Source organism: Staurois parvus, unplaced genomic scaffold (assembly GCF_062004578.1).
Source record: "Staurois parvus isolate SC_StPar_1 unplaced genomic scaffold, SC_StPar_1.0 ptg000338l, whole genome shotgun sequence".
NCBI classification, from domain to species: Eukaryota; Metazoa; Chordata; class Amphibia; order Anura; family Ranidae; genus Staurois; species Staurois parvus.
Window position 1 is genome coordinate 724,997 of NW_028318134.1, and position 6,111 is coordinate 731,107.

Consider the following 6,111-nt stretch of genomic DNA (forward strand, 5'->3'; position numbering starts at 1 on the left):
CATGTGATCCTTATCAGCTTCTAATTGGGGTCGAGTTGAATGCTCATTTGAGCATCTCCCTATAAATTTAGATCAGCTCATGGGGGAGATCTCTGATGGGAGTGCGGCTTCGAAAGAGTGCGATGCAGTTAAACACAGCAGTTGAACTTAAGCAGCAGGAAGACACAACAACAGCAAGAAACTCTACTGCATGCTGGACAGACTGCAAGCAATCACCCTGGGAAATATCTTTTACATGCCTGAGACCCACTCCGTGTACCTTTATATAATACGCCCCTCTTCTCCTTATCGTATTACTATCCTCTGTTCCCAAATCTCATTTCTTTACCCCTCTGCTCCACCCCAAAACTTGTACATCTCCCCCTCATTGCTATCATCTCCCTACTACTGCTCTCATCACCCCCCCAAAATGCCTCTTCTACTCCTCCTCATTTTCCTCTCCTCCATTCCCAAAATCCATTCACTATATCCCTCTGCTCCTCCCAAACAATTGTATATTGTGTCCTCACTGCTTCCCTCACCCCTCTATGGCACCCACCACCTCCTCCTATTACTCCTCTCTCCCTCTGACCAAACACCTCCACTAGTAGTTTCTCACGCTCCTGCACATCCCGCTCCCATGCCACCTTTCTCACCCTTCTCCTCCTCCTAGCCGCGGGGGACATCTCCCCGAATCCTGGCCCTCCACCACCTCCCTCACCCGCACAACACCCTCCCGCCTCCACATCCTACCGCAACCCCCGCAACCTAGTATCTGTCCCCCTGCTCCCTAAAATCTCCCCCCCCGTTTTCATGTGCACTCCTGAACGCCCGATCGGTGTGCAACAAGCTTACCGCCATCCACGACCTCTTTGTTTCCCGCTCCCTCAACCTCCTAGCGATCACGGAAACCTGGATCCAGCCCACTGACTCTACCTCCCCTGCTGCACTCTCCTACGGAGGTCTCACCTGGACCCACTCACCCAGACCGAACGGTCGTAAAGGTGGTGGGGTTGGTCTGCTCCTGTCACCGCAGAGCACCTTCCGAGTCCTCCCAAACCCCCCCTCCCTATCCTTCTCCTCCTTCGAGGCCCACTGCCTCTGACTATTCTCCCCAACCCCCCTGAAGATTGCTGTGATATACCGGCCCCCTGGATCCATACCCCGCTTCCTGGAAGACTTCTCCTCCTGGCTACCCTTCTTCCTCTCCTCTGAGCTACCCACCATCCATCATTCTTGGGGATTTCAACATCCCTGTCAACCTCGACAACCCAGACACAGCCCGTCTCCTCCACCTAACCTCCTCCTTTGCACTTGCACAGTGCATACAATTCACCACCCACTCTGACGGAAATATTCTTGATCTTGTCTTCTCCAACCACTGCGCTCCCCACAACCTCACTAACACCCCCTTCCCTCTCTCTGACCACAACCTGATTACCTTCTCTATCTCCTCGTTCTCCAACGCCTACCCCTCCAAATGTCACACTACTACCAGCCGTAACCTCCGCAACCTTAACCCTGCCCCCCTCCACTCTGCAGCTGATCAACTCCATGACAGCATCCTCCCCCTGTCCTGCCCCGACTTGGCTATGCCTACAACAATGCACTGTCAACAGCCCTTGACTCACTAGCGCCTTTAACCACACGCAACATCAGACCCCGACCGCTCCAGCCCTGGCAGACTGATCACACCAAAACCCTCAAACGACACAGTCGTGCCCTGGAGCGACTATGGCGCAAAACACAATCCCAACAAGCCTTCACCCGCTACAAATCTGCCTTCCGCACCTACACCTCCTCCCTCCACGCAGCCAAACAAGCCTACTTCCTGACCCTCATCAAGGCCCTCTCCTCCAATCCTCGCCGACTCTTCTCCACCTTCAACTCTCTACTCTCTCCACCCCCACCTCCACCCAGCACCTCACTCACCGCCCTTGAGATTGCCAATCACTTCAAAAACAAGATTGACACAATTCGCAAGGACATCGCCGCAACTCACATGCCCTCTCAACCCGTCCCCTCTCACACAGCTACCCCCTCATCCCCCCTCCCCCTCGACATTACCCGCAGGGACTTCGTCACTGCTCAAACTCCCTCCAACCCCGTTCCCCCTCACTCAGCTACCCCCTCATCACCCCTCTCCCACGGCCCCACCACTGCTCTGACCTCCACTTACACCCCACCCTACATTCCTCATACTGAAGCTCCCCCAACACTCCGCACCTTTGACCTTACTACCATCGAGGAAGTCTCCAAGATCCTCTCTGATGCCCGCCTCACCACCTGCCCCCTCGACCCTATCCCCTCACAATTCCTACGACCTCCCTCCCCCTCCATCCTACGCTCCCTCACCCACATCTTTAATCTCTCCCTCTCCTCCGGCACTTTCCCCTCCCCAATGAAGCATGCACACATCACCCCCATACTTAAAAAGCCCTCCCTGGACCCCAATGACCCGAACAACCTCAGACCCATCTCCCTGCTCCCATTTACATCTAAACTCCTCGAGCGCCTCATCTACACCCGCCTATGCTCTCACCTCAACGACAACAACCTCCTCGATCCCCTACAGTCCGGCTTCCGTCCCCTACACTCCACCGAAACCGCCTTACTCAAACTCTCCATCGACCTTCTAACCGCCAAAGCTAATGGACACTATTCAGTGCTCCTACTCCTTGACCTCTCTGCGGCCTTCGACACAGTTGACCACCCCCTCCTCCTCAAAATACTACACTCCCTCGGCCTCAGAGATTCTGCTCTCTCCTGGATCTCATCCTACCTGTCACAACGCTCTTTCAGCGTTACCTATAATGCTACCACCTCCACCTCACTCCCCCTCTCTGTTGGGGTCCCTCAAGGCTCTGTCCTCGGGCCCCTTCTCTTCTCCATCTACACCTCCTCCCTTGGCCAACTCATACACTCTCACGGCTTCAACTACCACCTCTATGCCGACGACACACAAATCTATCTTTCAACCCCCCACCTCACCCCCTCAGTCTCCGCCCGAATCACACACCTACTGAGCGACATATCAGACTGGATGTCGCTCCACTTCCTTAAACTGAATCTCTCCAAAACTGAGTTTCTTGTCTTCCCCCCAGCCCGGACCCCACCCCCCATTGACTTCTCCATCACATCCAACAACGCCAATTTTTTTTAATTTTTTTTTTAAGTCCGCAAACGTGCAACTATAACGAAAAAACCCGTAAGTGTTCACAAAAAAGTGCAAGTGCAAAACACCACACAAAAAGTGCACTTAAGGGTGTGCTTTGTCCTACCCCCGAAGGGGTTGGACCGCTACCCTGATCCCCCGGGGCACGAAGCTCCTGACAGGGACAAGGTTCCCATTCGGTCCTCCTGGCCAAAAGGCCTGGTGGACCACCGTTCCTTATGCCCAGCCGAAGCCGGACATCCAGTACTAGGCCGGGGGGTTCTCCCGAAGAGAAAACCCCCTAGGGACAGGGGAGGAAGGAACCGTAGGGCCACACATCCTCCCCCCTAGACTTCAGGGCAGGCCCGAGGACCCACACCCTCCATCCTGTGAGAAAAAACACACACATAAGTAAAAGGTGACAAACGTGGGGTGAGGAAAATAAATAAATAATTAAATAAATCTATAAAAATAATAAAAGAGTGTCGTGCCCAAATTGTGCACTGACCAGACCCTGAGGCCTGTAGCAAAAAAATTGCCCTGAACTTGACCAAAAGGCCCGGTCCTAGAGGCGCAGTGCAAAAAGTGTTTTAAACTCGGTGACCATGTGCTCATTCGCATCGTGGGGTCCCACACCCAAGTGCTACTTAGAGCACCCCTGAGGCGACTACTCAGGGGGCACCGTGTATGCGGACTTTCTGCCTCCTCAGCCCCTGGCCAGACCAAGGTAGATCCGTCCAAATCAGGAGGTACTGGGTCTTTCCAGCTTTCCCAGAGGAATTACTCCCAAGGCCCCAGAACGAATCATGGCGCTCCCTGGTTTCTGTCCCTCCGGTCGAGCCTTCCGGACCCCCATCATACCAGTGAGGGTACTATACAACAGCCATCCCCGCAAAGCTAGAATGGCCGGGAGCACCCCCACTGGACACTGATAAGAACAGATACTACACTTGATCTTAGCCAAAAGGCCGAGAAGCGATCAATATCAAACCCGCCCTGCAGGCCAGAGTACTTGGTGTCATTCTGGACTCCAACCTATCCTTCCAGCCCCAAGTCCAATCTATAACAAACTCGTGCCGCCTCCACCTCCGCAACATCCTAACCCCAGAAACCACAAAACAGCTCATCCACTCCCTCATCATATCACGACTCGACTACTGCAACTCCCTCCTCACTGGCCTGCCTCACCACAGGCTATCCCCGCTTCACTCCATCCTGAATACGGCTGCTAGACTCATTCACCTTTCCAACCGCTCCGTTTCCGCCACCCCCCTCTGCCAATCCCTACACTGGCTCCACCCCCCTCTGCCAATCTCTCCACTGGCCTCCACCCCCCTCTGCCAATCCCTCCACTGGCCTCCACCCCCCTCTGCCAATCCCTCCACTGGCTTCCGATTGCGCAACGGATCAAATTTAAAATCCTAACACTGACGTACAAAGCCGTCCACCATACTGCCCCGAACTACATCACTGACCTAATATCCAAGTACCACCCAACACGCACACTCCGCTCCTCACAAGACCTCCTTCTCTCTAGTTCCCTGGTCTCCTCCTCCCATGCCCGCCTCCAGGACTTCTCCAGGGTGTCACCCATCCTCTGGAACTCCCTGCCCCAAACCATCAGATTATCACCTACTCTCCTCTCCTTTAGGCGCACCCTGAAAACCCATCTCTAAAGGGAAGCCTACCCCACCCCCTGCTAACTTGCTGACCTCCTCCACTCTTCCTACCACTCCATCCCCCACAGCTATCTCCTCCTGTACCACCATCCCGTCCCTTCTAGATTGTAAGCTGGAAAGAGCAGGGCCCTCGATCCCCTCATGTTTTGCATTGTATTGGTATTGTTCTGTCACATGTTCTGTCCCCCTTTGTAATGTACAGCGCTGAGCGAACTATCGGCGCTTTATAAATACTGTATAATAATACTAGGGACAATTTAGACAGGAGCCAATTCACCTACCAGCATGTCTTTGGAGTGTGGGAAGAAACCGAAGTACCCGGAGGAAACCCACGCAGGCACAGGGAGAACAGGCAAACTCCAGGCAGGTGGTGCCATGGCTGGGATTCGAACTAACGACCCGAGTACTGCTAACCATTTAGCCACTGTGCTGCCCATATACAATTGTTAAAAAAAATAAAATAATGTTTAAAAAAATATAAAATAATTAAATATCTACAAATGATAAAAAAAATAGAAATAGTGTTTATAAAAATATAAAAATCAACACAAATGATAAAGAAGATAAAAAGTGTTTAAAAATGATAAAAACATTTAAATTATAAAAAATAAAGGGTTTTAAAAAAAATGTAAAAAGTAATATACTAAATACAAATGATAAATAACTTAAAAAAATGTAAAACAAGTTTAAACATTAGAAGTACATATGTAAAATAGTTTTTAAAAATTAAAATATAATAAAATAAATACAAATACAATTAAAATAAATGAGAGCGCCCTTGTTTCTCTGCACACACCCGAATGTGAACGTCATTTGGACCACACATGCAATATATCGCCATGAATATCGATTGTAATAATTGCAGGGCCATAAATCATGCTTTTAATTAATCCCATTTTCCTGGCAGACAAATGGCTGTAAATGAAATATGGATGATGTCTATTGGTCAGTTCCCGGGCCACGCTGGCCACCATACAGGTCCATTCACAATGAACGCCGTTCGAAAAGACCGCTCTGTACTTATGGAGAGCTCTGACTGGATGGGAGTTTGTAAGTGACAACCCGCTCAGCAAATCACATCACACGGTAGGCGGGACCTATGGCTCTTTCATTCAAAAGCTGTATTATAGGATCCGCCCATTTCTAGAGATTCTGTGATTGGCTGCACACCGCCGGTATACAGTTCGTGCCATTACTACCTCATAAAGCCGGACTGCCATTTCGGAACCTAATTAGCGCCAGTTCTGCGCCATTTTAAAGCCTACTTAGCGCCAGTTCTGCGCCCATTTAGAGCCCTCT

General features: G+C 51.2%; 1 pseudogene; it reads right to left on the reverse strand.

Moving 5' to 3' along the window:
- Positions 1-3,997: 3,997 nt before the first annotated feature.
- On the reverse strand, positions 3,998-4,113 carry LOC149457023 (U2 spliceosomal RNA; annotated as a pseudogene).
- Positions 4,114-6,111: the final 1,998 nt, after the last annotated feature.